The sequence below is a fragment of the Pavona decussata genome, unplaced genomic scaffold (genome assembly GCF_977016875.1).
Source record: "Pavona decussata unplaced genomic scaffold, jaPavDecu1.1 SCAFFOLD_130, whole genome shotgun sequence".
NCBI classification, from domain to species: domain Eukaryota; kingdom Metazoa; phylum Cnidaria; class Anthozoa; order Scleractinia; family Agariciidae; genus Pavona; species Pavona decussata.
In genome coordinates this window covers 184,092-203,832 of record NW_028145544.1, presented here as the reverse complement: position 1 = coordinate 203,832, position 19,741 = coordinate 184,092, and the positions used below count along the sequence as shown (strand labels likewise).

General features: G+C 37.4%; 1 long non-coding RNA gene and 1 pseudogene across 5 annotated transcripts in view; one reads left to right on the top strand and one right to left on the bottom strand.

Annotated features, from left to right (window-relative positions):
- Window positions 1-19,739, top strand: part of LOC146468446 (uncharacterized) — a 29,195-nt gene extending 9,456 nt beyond the window's left edge. For 2 of the 4 annotated variants that reach the window (XR_014867460.1, XR_014867458.1), the window contains 4 exons: window positions 6,979-7,057; window positions 7,253-7,339; window positions 10,752-10,825; window positions 15,049-19,739. This is a non-coding gene — a long non-coding RNA (uncharacterized LOC146468446). The remainder of the gene's footprint in view (window positions 1-6,978; window positions 7,058-7,252; window positions 7,340-10,751; window positions 10,826-15,048) is intronic. The other 2 variants (XR_014867459.1, XR_014867461.1) reach the window with 2 other exon arrangements.
- Window positions 1,190-6,845, bottom strand: LOC146468447 (uncharacterized; annotated as a pseudogene). The gene is made up of 5 exons (XR_014867456.1): window positions 6,036-6,845; window positions 5,469-5,948; window positions 4,046-4,690; window positions 3,214-3,477; window positions 1,190-2,414 (listed from the first exon to the last, which is right to left on the bottom strand). The product of XR_014867456.1 is annotated as an uncharacterized LOC146468447 (transcript).
- Window positions 19,740-19,741: the final 2 nt, after the last annotated feature.

Sequence of the window (19,741 nt, the reverse complement as noted above, 5' to 3'; positions counted from 1 at the left end):
CATTATGAAAAAAAAAAAAAAAACATTTTATTGGTATTCTCACCCATCACTTACATGAACCCTTTTTTTCCCTAAAAATCTTGAAACTTATGTTACTTTACCTTCATCAGAATTGTCATCATGGTGGGTGAATTTTGTTAAATTGGTAGTGTGACCTGACGCAGACTAACCCAACACAGGCATGGTAAAGTTAGTTGCACTATTAGTGAATACCCAAGGTCTCTGTAAATATAACTACAATGTACAGTGTATATAAGATCAATTGACCTAGCGTGAGTTTGTAAATATGTAAAAAGAATACTACAAAATGATTCTTGACCATTGGCAATTGTTTTATTCCATTCCAAAGAATTTATAAATCAGTTTTTCTGGAAATAGGTACATGTAATTCTCTTTGCCTTTCCAATTCTGTAGAGTTGTTTTAGTCCAAAACGTCAAATTTTTGCATCAGTTATTGAAAACTTACCAGGCCATAATAATCAGATTTTTATTTACATGTACATTTCAACAGAATTTCACAATAAATTAATTGAGAAAAACATCCACTCTGTTTGCTTATGGGAAATTTCCATTATCCATGCTCACCAGAGTTATTTATATCTACTTCTATGCCTATTTTTTATTGGCTTAAATAAATTAATGCACACCAACACTGTCAAGATACAACCAACATGCTGAAAAAAGATTTAAGTAAAAAATTTAGGCTTGATTTCTGCCGCTCCCTCAGGTAAGCTTTTCCTCCAAAGTGTGAGCTTGACTTTTGACTGTACTGTCATACAGTAAAAACCCGGGTATAAGAACCTAGAATTTCAGAGGTTGTCGTAGTTGTACTACTAAAATACAGAATGGTTTAGCACTTGTATTTTCAACAACAAAAATGCTTGCCTTGTTGCACTGTAGCTTTATGGGAAACATATTTCTAGTGTCAGAAAATCCAAACAAAATTTAATGTAAATCAAAGAAAACATACACACAATAAATTTTTGTTGGAAGTTTCTCACACAATTAAAATCCAGAAGTTTGACCATCAAAATTGGAGTGATTGTTTTTGTATAAGAACCTACTTTTCTTTGCCAGGCTGAACAGGTTCTTATATTTTTGGGTATTTAAAAGCCAAATTTCAGCCTGTAGGTTCTTATATCACTAGGTTCTTATATGCGGGTTTTTACTGTATTATGGCTACAAAATGGGATTACAGTGAAGTCAACGAGGTCGTTTGCCAAGTTTAACATTTCGTTTGTGTTCATTTATCCAAGAGAATAAGCCTTTGGGATCCAACAGCTGCAAGTAATCTCTTGGGCAATCTGGGAAGGATGACATTGGCTCATGGGTTGCCTGCTTCTCAAAAACATTTTGTTCATGAAGGGTTTGAACTAATTTCTTGAAATCTTGTTTCACTGATTTCTTGGTATGCTCCCCTGAGATCTTCTTCACTTTCATTTCCTGGTCTACTTTTTCAAGGAATGTTCTCAGGATAAAGAAAGCTCTACAAATGCGCCGAACACTAGTTTCACTAATGTTTGCTCCCAAACCCCTTATCATATCTTTAACTAGGTGGTTGTCATGTTCAAGGGCCAGGTCCATGGCCACATTGCAACCAAGAGAACCCTTGTTATTGACAGTTCTGTTCCATTTCAGCCTCTCTGCCTCTCGTGGGCTGAGTAAAGCAAATAATTGGAAAAGGTGAAACAATGCTTCCAGTGCATACTTTGTGCTTCCACTGCCATCCTGCTTAAAATGCAAGAGGAACATCTTAATACATCCTATTATTCGCTCACCATCACCCTCTTTGATGGCATCCATGAAATTTCTCAACAGCAGTGCCATATTCATGAAACCACAGTGGTAATCATAAATATCATCTTTAGGATTGGGATTCTGGTCAGTTGGATCTGGGACTGTGTTGATAAGAACTGGCTCTTGAGGTATGATGGGTGGGGGATTATGAGTCAGTTCATGCCTCATTCTGTGAACCCCGTCATATTTAAATGAATTTGTGCACCCTGGGAACCGGCATGGGTACCTGCCACTAGGAAGCAAGGGCTGGTTGTTCTGCGATGTTTCCCATTCTTGCAGGGCTTGGATGTTCTGGAAGTGGTTTTCATAGAGTGTTCCATCCACCACATACATCTGTATGAATTCCTTGATCACTCTATGAAAATATCGCTGACGCACCACAGTTCATCACTGAAGCCATGTGCAGTGGGCTTGTCATCAGTAGATTCCATCCCAAAGAACTTGAGGGCTGCAGCGATGATGTCGGCATCCAGGACCAGATTGACAAATCTCTTACAGGGGGCAGGTTTGTGCTGTGCATCGCTTACCACATCACGCCAGTTTACAAGGTTTCTCAATGCAAATAGTGATGTTTTATCAGTAGCTGACGAACCACTATAGTAGCGAGAAAAAATCAACTGAAAAAAGGAAAAATAAAGTATTTATTATTTTGATTGAATGTTTATAATGTATATTACATTATACAATACAGAACATAAAATAATTGGAGGTATGGTAAGCTGATTGTGAAGGTCTAAACGAACAGAAACTGAAAAGAAAAGTATGAGGCTTAAATTTCCTGAATGAAAAAAGAAGGTCAGAGGTGATCTCACCGTTGTAAGGGGGGTGGGTGTTGGATATTTTATGGAACTGCACAATATTATTATTAATATATTACTATAGGCATTTACATTGTCAGGGATAGAGCTCAGAACTAAGTACCAAATTTGGAAATTATCCAGGTTGTTGATTGGTGATTCTGTTTTCACCCCACCACTAGTAGGTTTGATGTACCATTTTTGATTGCCTGGAGCGTGAATATAGTACTTATTGTTATTTTTTTTATCAAGCAACAAGAGAATGCTACCAGTCCAACATGATGCAATGCAACTGTATGAGGGGGGATTAAAAAGTTGATCAGAACTTGTGACATGCATGAGGGTTAACTCAGTTCTGAACTCTTCCCAATCCTATATTTACCACTATAAGCCTGCTCAAGGTACTGATCTGCCAATTTAAGAGCGTGATAAATTGCCAGAAAAGTGGAGACAAAACAATGACAACTCTTTATTCAGTGAGCAGCAGTACCAGATTGACAAGGGCCAGTTGTTCAAAATGCTGCTTGTTTCGTTTAACCACTGCAACTTGAAAATGCAAATAATCAAAATACATAGCTATGTGTACACTATATTGACCATTGTATGAAGAAAAACTTACAGAAAGAAATTTGTTTTCATGATGCCAGTCAGCCAGCTGAAAGAATAAACCTTCTAATCGGCGTATTTTGGTGTATGCGTTGCGAACAGAGAATTGTGCTTCCACCCCTCTCTCCATGGTTTTCTGGTCGCCAACAACAGGGACCCGATCAAACACCTCACCATCATCTGGACCAGCAACAGGCACTATTTCATGAAGCTCCCTCACAATGTCGATCATCTCTTCACCAAGATTTTCATCTTTAAAAATGATCCCAAGGTTAACCTATCAATAATTCAAAAGAAGAACATAATAGCTTTGATGTATGACCCCAGTGGAAGGGGGGTGTTACCTCTTGTAATTTTGGATGGAATGTGCTTCTCAGTTATCCAAATACTGACCCTTTAAGACTAGGCTTAAATTCCTGCTGCTCCCTGGGGTCTGGCTGAACAGCGGCTGGTAATCGAGCCTAATTAAAGATTAATTTTTCATACTCTTTTCCAGCACTGGCCTTTAAAACAAAATTGTTTGTAGATTTGTTATTCTGGAATTCATACCTATTTCAGACTTTCAAAGTAGTTCAAATCTATACCCTGTTTCAGAACAAACAGGCTCAAAACCCATACCCTTAAAAGCAACATTATAGCTTATATATGGGGTACCCCTCCCCAGGATTGTCCAACAACAACCAAAGCATCAAATCCAAGTCTCCATACTTATTGTGTGGCTGATTAAATGTTTACTTAGTCTAATAGAAGACAAGATTGGCTATTGGAAGGAAAAGGGGAAAAAGCCTATATCAATATATCACTACTGCTGTAACACAAGTGGCATTCAAATATAAAAGACATACTGTTTCAGTTTTTTTCTTCAATTCATCTGAGTATTTGTGCTTGATATGAAGAGGAACAACATCCTTGAATACCTCAAAGGCGGGGAGATGCTCTACCAAAACTCTCCCGACTAGGACAGTAAAGTCAGTAAGAAGGGAATCCTGGTCATCTAGACCAGGTAGAAAAGTGCTATTTGGGACCCCTTCCAGATCTGCAATAGGTGCCTCATCTGATATGTGCTGAGGATTGACCCGATCCAGGTAGGCATTGTGGTTACACCAATGGTAATCTTTATTTTGGTCGTCTGATGTCATGTCTGAAGCCAACACTTTAAGGTCAATGTTATCAAGGACTACATTAAAACTGCTAGGTCGGATTTCTTCTAGTTGTTGGGCATCATGGACTAAATTTGATAGAGATAACTCCACTGCCTCCAGTTGTTCAGCAACAGGTTCCCCTGCCACCAGTAATTGGTTCAGCTCCTCCTTTCTGACCTCCAACTCTCCTCTTTCCTGTTCATTTTGATTTTTCTTAGAGAGGTACTCGGAAATGTTTTGTCTCCAGTCTTTAAGAGATAAATCAAAGTCGGCCCCAAGCATATCCAAGGCTTTGTTTATGCTTTTCGGTGACATGGTGATTCCAAGCTTGTTGAGTCTGACAAGAGCCTAAGTTAAAAAGAATTGTAAACTCAGCTTTAAAAGTTCACTTTCAGTTTGGGTTGGGCTGAGTAAAACTCTTATATTTCTTTGTGAGATTCCCCACTCCTTTCACCTTGACCCATTACTAGGTAAAACTATCGCTAAACAGTGAATACAGGTATAGGTATTTACATTGAAAGTAGAGCACCACGCAACAGAACTCGCATCGAAGTCGTACTCACTGTTCTGCACTTCGTTGACAGCTGTATATAATTTTAGCCTTTTGTATTATTGTTTTTCTTAGTGTGCGATAAGACATGTCACGCGAGATTCCCACCATTTTTATTATATTTAGACAATCATATTATAGCTCGCTTGTGGACTAGCGTGATAAAACAATCTACCGAAGAGAGAGAGAAAGAATCCTGTTATTGAAAACTGCGTGTTCGTGACTTTTACAAAAGGAAAAATAAATTGTCTTAAGCTGAAATACGCCTTACAGAATTGTGAGTATATCAACAATGCTGTAGAGAAAGTTTGCTGAAGTTTCCTTTTTGGGGTAGAACTGATTATTGAAGAATGATAGTTGGTCGGCTCACATGTATCATTTACTTTCAGTTGACTAGCTAGCTTGTGCAAAATAGAAATTGCCCATTAAACTAGTTAAAAAAAAACTGGTTGATCCTGTGGACATTATTTTCCTGGTGTATCTTCAAACCGAGTAGCACGCTAAACCCGCGGTGCGAGACACTTGCTACGCAAAAAAAAAAAAACAAAAAAAAAAACACAGCTTCAGTCTATTTACCTTTTTGGAAGTCCTCCCAACTTTGAGAATGGTGCTGATGATATATGGAACTAAGCTCATGGCCTTGTCACGATTTTTCAGTAGTACAGCTGCTGCGGTACAAATTCCAGGACTTCTTTCGTTATCTTGTGTTGGATCTCTGTTCGTTGCCTTTGGGTCTGCCGACGCCAAAAGAAGACTATGGAAAAATGGCGCCCTCTCTTTGATCTCTTCCTCGACTGCGTGCCAGGAGAAATTCATGATGTTTTCCTTAGACGCCGTTCAAAGTAGAGAAGGGTTTCCTTTGGAGCAGAGGTTCTTACATTCTTTTGAAACGTCGGAACAAACGCGGTCTTCTATGGCTTCTTTGAGTCCTGGGCACTCCATCGCTGCGTCAGCAAGAGCTTTAAAATTACTCCCCCTCGCCAAAGCCTTTCCGAGGCGATGCAGATCTTTGGGCAAATCTCTGACTTTTTTCCCTGACTCGTAAGTTACGACTGCCTGAAACGTTAAAAAAGTATTGCGTGTTCAAACTGTTCAATGAAGACGTGTACGATTCTAAATGATCACACATTTAACATTTCTCACCTGTACATTACAAATATTTCCACTACATTCTTGATTGCTTTGATGAGTTCGTTCCAACGGCAGACGAAGAATCACTGGCGTAGCAGAAATAAGAGGAACTTCCACGGGGCTTCGTTGAGGTAAAATAAAGCGTTCTCGGCCAAATGTTAAGCTCTTGGCAACCTTTGACCTCGCTTGAGAGGTCTCGTTACGAAGAGATTTCGATGGCGCTGCGACACCAGGAGAAATTGAAACGTCCGACGGCAAACCACGTTTTGGCCTTGCTCTGCAAGCAAATTTTTCCTTTAAGGAAAGATGGAGTGTTTTTATTTCTTCGCGGATTTTTTCGTACCGCTTGACTTCACGATAACAGCGTTCGTTGCAAACAAAACTTTCCGGATCTATACTGGAAAGAGGAATGTCCAAGATGTCACAAATCCTTGCTCGCAGGTCTGACACTTTTCCACTTAAACGGGTTTTCTTCCGAGGATCACTTTGCTTGCAACCACAAAAGAGACAGCCAGAAGTAGAATAGATTTTAGTAGGTGTTTCACCGCTAGCGCTAGCACATCCGTCTTCCATTCGACTGTCGTAGAAGTAAATCTCGATCTCGCAATCGGAAAAGTTTTCGCAATCGAGGAGGAAAAGTTTTCGTAACATTCTGCCCGATTGCATTTTGCGCGCGAAATTGACATGTAATTCGGAGTCCAATTTCACTTGCGTTGACATCTGAGAACGCATAAATTAAAATTTCAAATGAGGTCACAGACAAGGTCGGTTATTCACGCGTCCAGCCGTCTCTTCTCGGGGAGGAAAGCCGGATCCGAGGGAGCGGCGGAAATCGAGCCTACTTTTGGGGCTCAGAAAAATACTACGCAACTCGCAAAATATCCACGCGTATTATATGTAAAACAATCGAATAAGATGCATATATTAAATAATCCAACTTATTTTTTTATTACAGGACAAACACTTAATGCAGTAGTCAAAAACTTCAGTGGAAGTACAATGCCAAGAACAAGATTTTTCAGGTATTACTATAGGTACGTTTTCTGTCCACTCTCTTTTGTTAAATGGTAACAAAGTAAGTTGATTAAGCCTTAATTTAGGGAACCACAGTTCCTTGGGAATTCAGACAACAATGATGATGACGATGAGATGATGTCATGAGTGACGAAAATGCAACGTGAAACTGTCTCATTGATTGAGCATAAGAACTTAACACTTTTTAATTTCAGGACAAGAAAAATGCAACAGTTTGGAGCTTCAGATGAGAAATTCAATGGAACTGAATAATGAGAAGGTTCACATTGTCATTAGTAAAGGTGAGTCTTGTTTTGAGACTAACAATTTCCATCTTTTTCATTCTCTGCTTGCATTAATAAAGCAAGTCCGTCTCTTTGTCATCTTGTTTACGATAATTTACTCAGTGAAGCCCCAAATTTGAAATTTCAACTGATCCTTCTAAGGATTTTGTTAGGAAATAGCTTTTCCTAAGAGTAGTGTATCGCCAGCTTTTATCCAGAGAAAACAAATACAACTCCTGTTATAAACCTGTAGTGTACAATGTAGTATCATTAGGGCCTTGTATCCTTGATACTGCAGTGATTGTCGATGAATGGAATAGGTGAAAGAAATGTAATGACAATAAAGCAGACTTCAAACATATCCTGGAGTAAGGAATGGAAAGAAACTGTGATATTTCATAGCAAACAGTACAGAAATAAACTAAACAACAATCTTTGAAAAATTTGCACAATCAAGTGAATAAAGGTTCTGTGTAAGCTGTGTTTTGATGAAAATGAAATCACATTTCAAATTTTACATTCGATTTTAACGAAAGTTGTTGAAAAAGACTTTCAGTGAAAAATACTCACACAACTTACTCTCTACCTTTATATATATCTTATTATTTTAAGTATTTGTGCTTGTTCTCTGTCAAGATCATCACAAATCAATGCTAAAATTAGAGAAATGTGTGCAAGAAGAACTTGTCAGAGTTTATGCTAATGATACAGTGTTGCAAGGCATTTGTTTGACTTGTTTTAGCTAAGAATCAAATTTTCTTAAATGAAGTAAAATGGGACGAGATTAGAAAATAAAACTCAAAGGAAAATAATGAACATGGATCGTAAAACTGAGCTCAAAAGAATTGCTCTGCAGTTAGGAATATTATTATGCTTAAGTTAAATGATATGTCAGCACTGCAAGAGAAACAGCAAACCAGCAATGTTTTGTCAACAAAATCACATGAATACCCGCTTCTTTGGAGAACAACCAATCCTTTTATTCCGTTGATGAGTTTTTCTTTCATTTTACAATGTTTAGTGAGGAAAAAGTTTAACTTCCAGAGAAAAAATGCAATGTTTCGTCATGCTGATTTGGAGTAAAATGATTTCACCTTAAGATTTTCAGTGCATTCTGATTACCGTGTTGTTAGAACCAGGAAAGAACGGTCTTGTAGCTCTCATTTGAATGGCCACACTTGAGGATTTTACACTCAGACTTAAAAGCTAGAAGCACCTTCTACAGTATAATAAACAGCACCACAGGAAAGCACGGCTTAGTAGCTTTCATTGGGAATGACCACACTTTAGAATTAAATCGCCCACTGATTCAAACGTGATTTTTAAATGTATATCTCCTTGTTTAATTCTTCATTCTACTTTTACAACTTACAGTGAAAACCTACAGCAGAGAAGGAGAGAAAAAAAGAAATACAAAAACACTACAATTGATTGGGGAAAAGATATTGATATGACTGGGGAAACGCCGGTTTTTACGTAAAATTAATAGCAATTTCTTGATTTCCTCATGAAAGCCTACCCACGTGTTGTTGAACTTGTATGTTCTGTTGACTAGGGTCCTGATTAAGCCAAGTTTGTAATAGAATGGGGTAAAACTAAGATAATTAGTTAATAGACCGGTGAAAGTTTTCTTGCGATAGACCCTGGTAATAGGAGATAGAGGTTGACTGTTATCAATCAGAACATCTAGAAAGGGGTGAAACGTTTGCTGGGATGTCTGTCGTTGATGCAGTCAAAAAACAAAGTAACGTCATGTTCAGTGTCAAACAGACAAAAAGTATCGTCAACATGGCATCGGTAAAATAAAATACTGGAGGCCTTATAGTTTTCCAACCAAATCCTTTCATGGTGACCCATGAAAAGATTAGCCAAAAAGATAAGCTTAATGTTTTAAAGTTATAGACCATGCGACCACAAAATTCCAGGTCAAGATAAAAGAAGCGTTACACATCTCCTAGGAGCAACCTTCTTTAAACAAGCAACTATACCATGTTAATTTATCTCTCTCGTTCTAATCAACATGTTCTATTGTACACTCTTTTGTTACCTTTGGCTATTTTGTTAGATTCCTAATTTATTGCACGTTTGTTATTTATCTTTGTTCAGCATTACATTATAAATTCAAATGTGACTTCAAATTAATTCTACTCTCAACTGAAGATGGTTGTTGCACGACCGAAACATATCTTGTAAACTCAAATGTGTCGTTATTTTTATAAAAATGTTGCTAGTCTGCTTCTTTCCAGATCTTTTAAAAACTCTTAAACATTTACATAAAAACTAGTAAAATAACAGCAAGGAAGGAAAAGGAGTAAAAAGGGTGAGAGGGATCAACAAGACCAACGGCTTGAAAAGGGAAACCAAGGAAATACACTTTTTACCAGAAAACATTGGTAAAGGGGTACCAGAAGAGAAAAAAATAAAATGGAGATTATAATGTGAGTAACAATTTGCACCAGTTTTGCTGAAGCTTATTTGCTTGAATCTGTCATGGAAGAAACTTGTTTTTCAATTGCTTAATTACATTTTAGCTGTTGCACATTTATATTTATTTACTGAATTTACAACAGAAGACATGACAGCTAACAAAAAAAAATGGTTTAAAAAAGCTCATCTTTTCTCCTTTTAGACCTAGGCATTCATGTAAATCTAAAATGTGTGAGGCTGCTGGTATCAAATTTATCTAAACAAAAAAAGTATTTAAGAGCCAATATCAGTAAAAAAACAGACAACATCAAATATTTGTGGCAACGGTCAAAAAATCGATTTCGCACATACTTTCAAGTTTGATACCCTATCATGTTAGAAGAACCCCTGTGCAGTTTGTTTTGAAATATTTTTTCGTTGGGGAGAAATTGACATTTTTGCAAGAGAGGGTAAATATGCTAATTTGATAGCTTAAAATTATGCAAGTTTGTCGATCTCTAGAAAATCGAATAAGCTGTATTTAATCTTTCTGATTTTATTATCTTTAAGTATGATATCCCTTTGTATCTCAAGGAGATGTTCAGGCTTTTACAATAAACTCTAAATTTCTGGTAGATGTTTCAAAAAGACGTGGTTTTCGTGAGTCAAAAAGTACCGTATAAACAATCGAAAGTTTCACCCGGGCCGCTACAACAGATTGACTTGAATTTTACTGTGGTTTATGCTAAAACATAGGGCTTGAAGTTTATCAAAAGAAATCCCATGGTAAATGAGTTTTGATGGCGTTGTTGACACTCACAGTTGGCTTAAAACTGCAATTTTTCTCGCAATCATTTTTGCATAATTAGCATTGATTTGATACGAGCATAATTTTTTGATTAGATCTCCCAAGGCGAAATCTTTCCCATTTGGATTTCTTACTCCAGTTTTAAAACAACTGGTCAGAAGATTGTAACAATTTTTTCAATTTTGCTAAAAAGTGCTTTAAATTTAATTATATTAGGACATGGATGGAATGCAAGTGGTGGATTCCTGAGAAAAGCAAAGGAAGAACATGAAGTTGGAACGTTATTAATGGTGAGTAATTTAAGCTTACATTTATTTACTTTTTGTGAAGTTACTTGTCGTGAGCTACTTTTTCGCTTCAGTCCGGCAACATATAAATTGCACATAAGAATCAAATTTAATCTTCATTGTGCTCGAGTTTTATTCCATTCATGATCAGACTCGTACCCATGCAGTCGCTATTTACGTGTTTTGTGGGGTGAGAAGATTGGATACGAGGATGGATTGAGGCGCATGGGGTGCCATGGGAAGAGGCGAAGGAAAAATAGCGACTGGCAGATTGTGATCCAATAAGGCATTTGTCTGAAGAGTGATTTATTTTTTGTTGACTTGTAATGTCGTGCTGCCGTAATGGCTTCTTTGCGGGAAAATTTCCGGAAAGACGAAATATGACTGTGATACTAACCTTCGATCCACATTTCACTGAAAGAACTGTCCAAATCACCCACATCGTCTTCCGCGAATGTTCTCGCGAAGAAACCATAATGGCAGCACAACATTACAACCAAACAAAAAAGAAATCACTCATCGGACGAATGTCTTAGCTCGTTAATACCTAACTAGAACCCGCAGTGAATTTGTCTAAAATTACTCCGTTTTCCTGAAAAAGAGCACTGCACAGTTCCACGCACGATTGCACGGATCTGTCAAACGAAATCTGCCAGTTGCTATTTTTCCTTCGCCTCTTCCCATGACACCCCGCGCGCCTCAATTCATTCTCCTATTCAATCTTCTCACCCCACAAAACACGTAAATAGCGACTGGGTATGAGTCTGATTCATGATTAGGTCCCAAGTAATTCTATCTTTGGTGGTGGTTTCAAAATGTTTGAACAAGTAGTGATATAGTAAGGAGAAATTGATGACATGATTTTTCCGGTTATCTTCGGTTACTCCTGTAAAACTCGGAATCTTTCGGGTGATTTTCAGTAAACGTGTCGTTTTTATTCCTGGAAATGGGAATCTTTGGTAAACTTTGGAAATCTTTGTCATAATTTGCACTCGTGTTACAACTGATGAGGCTATATATACTAAGAGCTGTTGCTCTTCGCCTTTGCCTCTTCCCATGACACCCCGCGCGCCTCAATTCATTCTCCTATCCAATCTTCTCACCCCACAAAACACGTTTACAAATAGCGACTGGGTACGAGTCTGATTCATGATTAGGTCCCAAGTAATTCTATCGTTGGTGGTTGTTTCAAAATGTTTGAACAAGTAGTGATATAGTAAGGAGAAATTGGTGACATGATTTTTTCGGTCATCCAAGGTTAATTTCTGTAAAACTCTGAATCTTTCAGATGATTTTCAGTAAACATGTCGTTTTTATTCCTGGAAATGGGAATCTTTGGTAAACTTTGGAAATCTTTGTCATAATTTGCACTCGTGTTACAACTGATGAGGCCTTATATACTAAGAGCTGTTGCTCTTGAGTTAGTAAATTTTATTTTGAAAAATTTTCCTGCATTTTTAGAATCATTATTTTATGAAATTTTCCCTTGTCTTCTAATGAATTTATGGCTCCTTTCAGATGCTTTTCGCATTTCGCATGATACCGGGCAAACTTCACTAAACTTCCAAATCCTTTAGATGATTTTCAGTAAATAGGAACTTTTTTCTGGAAATGAAGTGATATGATTCTTCCACTTTGTTATTACTGTATTTGCGCTCGTGTTACAACTTTACATTTATGGATAAGTACAGCATAAGTACAGCATAATAAACAGTACCGCAGGAAAGTGCTATCCAGTAGCTTTCATTTAAATGGTCACACTTTTGGATTTCATCCACAGACTCAAAAGGTGGAACCACCTTGTACAACATAATAAACAGCACCACAGGAAAGTACTGCTTGGAAGCTTTCATTTGAATGGTCACACTTTAGGATTTCATCCACAGACAGTGACTCAAAATCTAGTACATTGTACAACATAATTATCAGCGCCAGAGGAAGGTACTTTTCGGTAACTTTCATTTGAATGGTCACACTGTAGGATTTCATGACAGACTCCAAAGTCAGAACCACCTTGTACAGCATAATAAACAGTACCGGAGGAAAGTACTGCTTGGTAGCTTTCATTTGAATGGTCATACTTTTGGATTTCATCCACAGACTCAAAAGTTAGAACCACCTTGTACAGCATAATAAACAGCACCACAGGAAAGTATTGCTCAGTAGCTTTCATTGATGGTCACACTTTTGGATTTCATCCACAGACTCAAAAGAACCACCTTGCACCGCATAATAAACAGCACTCCAGGAGAACAAAGTAGAACAAGATTGATTCAAGTTGCACTTAAGTTTTGAGTTCACGGAAGAAATAATCAATATTTAAACAGATCTCTTGTCCTGCTGATTCTCTTTGCTCAATGCTCATTCAAGTAATTAGAATCGCTACTTTTGATAATGAGTAAAACAACCAGCATCAAAGCAAAGTATTCCTCATCGGCTTTCATTTGAATGGAGTTGCGTAGGCATTTCATTGTCTGGCTGACTCGAAAATAAGAGGCCCTTTGCACACAGTTGAATCAAAAGGCACACTGTACCAGTTTGAGAAGCTTTTATTTGAATGGTCGCACTTTAGGATTTCATCCACAGACTCAGAAGTTAGAACCACCCTGTTGACATAATTATCAGCACCACAGGAAAGTTACTGGTTAGTATGTAGCTTTCATTTGAATGGTCACACTTTAGGATTTCAACCACAGACTCAAAGTTAGAACCACCTTGTATATCATAATAAACAACACCACAAGAAAGTACTGCTCAGTAGCTTTCATTTGAATGGCCACACTTCAGAATTTCATTCACAGTTTGAAAAGTTAGAATTAAATGCAAGGCCGATGGGACAGCTAAAATAATTTTATTGCCCAATATTAAGAACCACCTTGTACAGCATAGTAAACAGCACCACAGGAAACTGCTACCCAGTAGCTTTCATTTGAATGGTCACACTTTAGGATTTCATCCACGCACTCAAAAGCTATAACCACCTTTTACAGCATAATAAACAGCACCAGAGAAACATTTTGCTTAGCATGCAAATTTTGAGTTTCCTTGGCAGAATTTTTCACTTTTCGTTAAACTTTTCCTGTGGTTAAACATCGCAGCTAAATGTTTCAGATTCCTGAGCTTTCATCTTGAACTAAACAGTCATCCTTCTTTCAACATTACCTCTTCACCTGGGAAGAAAAAAGGCAGTTAATATTTGTCTGCTTATAGATTTGGTTTAAATCCTAATCCAGTTAAAGTAAATTCTATGGTTATAGCAGTTTGTTTATTGGTGAAAATTCCTTGTTTTTCACTCATCATAAATCAAATGGTAACCAAAAACATTGTGTGATCATTCAAATCAATACAGTTAATAACGACACTGCAAGCACCATGAACAACCGTGTGCGGTCAGGTTTTATTTTTTTTGGCGCCCATGCGGTTGCATGTGATTTGCGCTCCGCGCTCACCTCATGCTTGCCTCCGCTCGTCTAAAAAAACAAAATAATTGTTTTCAGTTATTGCATCTTTTTCGGAAAGATTTCCAGAGAAATGATCAACATCCATTTATATGCGGGACATTACAAAGAGGAATTCGAATGTTCATTTCATTCTTGGAAATACTGGTCACGCATGATGCGGATTAACTGTAAATAGAAGAAAGACCCTTGCAGTTGTTTATGCAACTGAAGCCTCAGGCTTTCTTTTCACAACTGCTTAAGTTTCAGATCACAATCCTGAGGTGTTGTATTGGATAAATTTTCTGGGCTGGATAGAGATTTGTCCTGGCTAGTAGTTACCTAGGCCTGCTCTTTTAACAACTGGGGCCAGAAACCCTACCCAGATCTTCAGGGTAGAACTTACATCAGCATAACCAAATTTCCATAGGGGTGTTGTTGGTAGCACTGAGAAACAAGATCTCTCTTCTCACCTCAATGAAGCAATCAATTCAAGTTTCTAAGCATCCTTCAACTGAGCTCAAAGAACAGTGCTTCATGACGTAAGCAACAATTAACCTTTTTGTGAAAAGGGTGGGATGGGGCCTGATGGAATGTGGTAGCAGTGTGATTGACTATCCTGTGACAATCACTAAATTTATCATCGAAGCTCATTTCCTCTTTAAACCTTAACTCAAGCGTGTGCTAAATATACAACCTTTGTTTACTAAACATTCGATTGACTTGTGCATAAATGATAAATATTTTTAACATCCCTTGCAAATTCTTTTTCTCTTGTCAACTTTCTAGGTACATGTATTATCAAGATCAAAAGAGATCGTATTTACAGCCGGGCTGTACATGTACATCTGAGATGTGGACCAGATTCGAAGTGATTACTTCCCTCTGGAATCAATTACAATCAGAGTAGTTAAGGAGTATTATGAGATCTCTTTGACAGACAGTCACTGGTCCTGGCCACTGTGGGAGCCCTTATCTTCATCCCTCTCAGTTGGAAACATCTCTTTTCAAGGTGAACAGTCCAAGGTAGTTAAGGGGTATCTTAGACCAGTACATACATGTGGTATTCCAAAGTGGCTCAGTAGCGTAGTGCAGACCTAATCCACTGTATGGAAAAAGATAGTGGCTGTACATTTTACCACAATACCTTGCAAACCTAACACGAGCCAATAAGCACATAGAAGGCCTTATTTTTTGTGAATTTTGTCCCTGTGCTAACAACTTTGTCTACATTAGATTTGAAGTTTTTAGATCTTTCCTGTGCATTTTTATGACCATTTTTAGAGTTTTCGTATGCTAAGAATTATGGGTTAGTGTACCAGTCACCATCTTTTTCCATACAGTGGATTGCAGCACCTTCACACTACAAAACTTAGGTTTGCAAACTTTGTTTTCTTAAAGGTTGGTCAGTGTGGATGTTTAAAAAATGTTGATACAGGAATAGAATTACATGTATATTTAGTCCCTAAATTTTGCCAACCTTTTTTGACTTACTGAAGTTGACAAATTTGTATTTGAGGAGTGAGCAACCGTTACACGTGGAAGTTGCATACTTTACTTTAAACATCGGAGGGAAGGATTTGGAAACAATTGGCATTACACTTGGAGATTGTAGAGGTTTGTAGTGTGAAAGTACGGTTTTTGTAGCCTCTAGAGTTTGCCAACAGCTTCCAGCACTTATACTTTGATGGATCAATACTGCCACTCTTATGAGTTGATACAACAATAGTGCTATTAAACAAACACATAATTATTGGTGAACAAGTTGTAAAATGTTTTCATGACTTTGTAGGTTACCATAGCACTAATGGCCCTATAACTTGAAAACGAGGATACTGCTCCCCAGTTTTTTACCATCAAATTGCAATCAGCATGTCAAGATGGAACTTTTTGCAAAGTTAAAAAAATAGAATAAAATAAAATAATTTGGGAGGGGTTCATAGGCGTCTTAAATTTTCAATAAATTAAAGTTGGTTAATTTTGAATCCTTCTTACAAGTTTTTTTCGTATTTTGTAAAAAGCTGTACCTGAGCTACTGTAGCCTCCTTTGCAGTAATTTTCAGGGGACTCGTATTACCTCCTCTCCACAAACGCCTGCTCAACCAAGCACCAAATTTCTGTCCTCCGCTAAGCCAATCACATTGAACCTTCTAAAATCTGGAAGGTTGACCTTGACCTCACTATGCCTCGCACGGGAATGTTGAAAAACATCATGGTGGAGACAGAACTTGAGTGAGCTTTGAGCACGGTGTGCTCAGTACATTCAAAATTTCTATTCAGCTGACTGCTTTCAAAGAATATGTGAGGGGGAATAGTGACATTTTTGTCAATTTGCCGACTGGTTATGGAAAGTCGCTCATTTATCAAGCTTTGCCTTCAATTTTGTCAATGTGGAGAAAACAGAAATATAACCCAATGTGTCGGTAAACTTTAAAGATTTTGCAGCTAAAACTGGTGTTGTTGTTGCAATTTGTTCGGGGATATGCATGACATTTTACCCCACTTGATCGGCTCTTTGTCCTTTAACTCTCTGTTTAATGGACTGATAAATACTGCAGATCTTCTACATTCTTTTTTGCTTTCTTAAATGGAGTAAGTCTCTTGAAGCATTTCGTACAAACAAACAAATCTGCTCCAGAGCTTCTGCAACTGTAAGAGGTGATATCTTCACTGATTGTCAACTTGATCAGGCGAGGAAAATTGACCACTCTTTCCGGAAGATTTTGAATCTCCCAGCAAATAACGGTGTAAAAACATCAAACAAGAAGCACTTGTTTTCACTTTTGATATTTTTTTGGTGTTTCGGCCATGACTAGCCATTCCAGAAGTGAAAAAAAAAAAAATCCAACTTCACAGCTCTTAAATCTCTCAAGACTGAGCAAAGCTCACGGGAAATGTAAGCGGCCTTTGCATTTGCATCATTAGACAATACCTCAATGGTGATTGTGGGAGTAAAAATGACTACGTGGGAAGCTGTATCTGAGCATGCCTTTTAAATAATTTCCATAATAAACAATAGGAGTCACCAAGCTGTTTTTAGTCATATTCACTTGAAGCCAAGTTTTATTGCTGCTATGGTAACCAATAAAGTCAACAAAACAATAAAATAACTTTTTCTTGAATAATAATTATAAGGCATTTGTTTGGTAACATTAAATTATAGTATCCTCTGATCAAAGGTGGCAGTAATGAGTGATCAAATTATAACTGAGGGAAGTGCTGGAAACCTTTGTGAGCCACCTTCAGTTTGCTGTCTTAAGCTGTTTTAATGTACATGTATTAAGGTGGAAAAAAATGTTAGAATGGATGAATGTTACTGTGCCTTTCAATGACATGCAAACTCTGAAATTCAAAACCCAACTAATGATTTGTGTGTCATAATTACTGGAACAGCAAAAAATACAGAAACTGACAGTGGATCAAAATCCGCTCATGACAGTGTATGAACATGACCTTAATGCATCAGTCAATTCCAGCAGTGACCCCTCCCCTCCCCCACGCATTAGTGGGGCATTTTTAAACATTGCCATGGATCCCGGGGGTCAGGCATTAAACTAGTCTATCCCCGGGCATTCAACAGCCTCATGATTTTCACCTTACAATACTGTTGCTTCATTTCAATGATAAGTTCATCAGCAAGACAATAAATTCTTGTAATTTCTTGATTTACCATATCTGAGGAGGACAAAAATGAGTATACACTTGATTGCAAAAACGTTGACACCTAAAAAGCATAAACCATGAACGATGAGACCCAAGGGATTTGTGGATAGTGTTTAAAAATTAGCCCTTATTGGCCAACTTGATTCACCATGTGCAATTAATTTTGGTTATCAACCGTCGCACGAGAATAGAATATTATGCAAATATATTTAGTACACTTATACCCATAAAGCCATTGGGTCTCATCGTTCACGGTTTATGCCTTTTAGGAGTCAACGTTTTTGCAATTGAGTGTATTGCATTGCCCCTTTAGGTTGCTGATTTTGTAATTGCTTTGGACAAATATTTCTCTTTTTAATGCCTTCTAGTATGACAATCAGGATTAATATCATGTTGTCAATTTTGCAAAATGAGCATCAAATCCTTTGTAAATTTGATGGCAAGAGGGCCATTCAAGGACAAGGTTGTTTTCATTGTTCCAATAAAACAGATACACAATTACATGTAAGCAACATTTTAAAGCCAAAATTTGGTTGCAAAGAAATATCAGTTATATCCTATGATTCCAATTCTGTTTTAGGCTTGAGGTTATTCTTAATGTTATAAGGTTTTAAAAAATTAACAATGCTTGCAGAAACTAAACATGTTATTGAATTTTCGTGACTCTTTCTAGTTTGATATGTGAATCTGTCAAACTTTTAAAATTAATAATTCGTGCAAAACCAGAAAAGACTTTTAAGCTCAAATTCTTTTTCACGTACAGTATATTCACAAAAGAAAGACATAATTGGTCAGAAACTGACAACAGAGTGTGTTTTTGAACTATAGCCTATCTGTAAACAAAGTATGAGTGAAATCGATTTTTTGACTCGTCCACCAAAATTAATTGAGTAGTCGATTTTTGTGGAAAGCCGCTGTTAAAGGGGCTGATGGTCAGATGTTGAGTGTTTTTGGTCAGAACTGCACTGAAACTGAAATTAAATGCCCTTTTGTGTTCATAAAATCTTCCTAGGAAGCCGAGAGGAAGATATCTAGTTATTTTCTCAATAGAAGAAAAACCATAATCAGTATTTAATTTTTTGTAAGCCACAAAGGAAGAGGACTGAGAACATTGTCAGGGGTTGTTCATTTATATACCCTGAGCATTTGACAGCCTGGTGATATGCTGCTCACAGTACCGTTGCTTCATTTCAGTGATAAGTTCACTATCAGAGACAATAGAAATTCTTGAGGTTAACTTCATCCAAGGAAGATAAACGAGATGATAGTTCCACAGAATGAATGGCCACTGCTGCATTACTGAGAAATAGGATTTAAATTTGAGATTTAATTTGGCTTGAATAAGCTTCATTAGAACAAAGGTTAGCCCCGAAACTAACAAATCAATGTCTTTTTTAACTGCACTGTGGAGCATTTGGCGAGCTTGTTTCACTCCACCATGGGGCATTTGGCAGTTTATTTTCAAACAATGCTAATCAGAATTGACATAGTCAGGGAAAAGTCAGGGAATTTCTAGATATCAAGTCAGGGAAATACCAAATTCTACCTCAAAGTAAGAGAAAAGTCAAAAAATTTGTTTGGCCAGACACCAGGTCTGGGAAAGGGTTTCCTCGTTGGCTAAGGTAATGTTATTACAAAAGACATTTATGAAGACATTCTGTGGCTTCATCACTTGCATTATTGGCAAGGAAGTTAGAGAGATTTAGAATTTCATTTATGGCAAATGGCAGAAATGATCATGTGACTGTGTTTACCCTATATTTGCCATGTGCTGTTTTCCGTTTTGTGGTAGAATTGAATAGTTTTGCATTATTCTCAC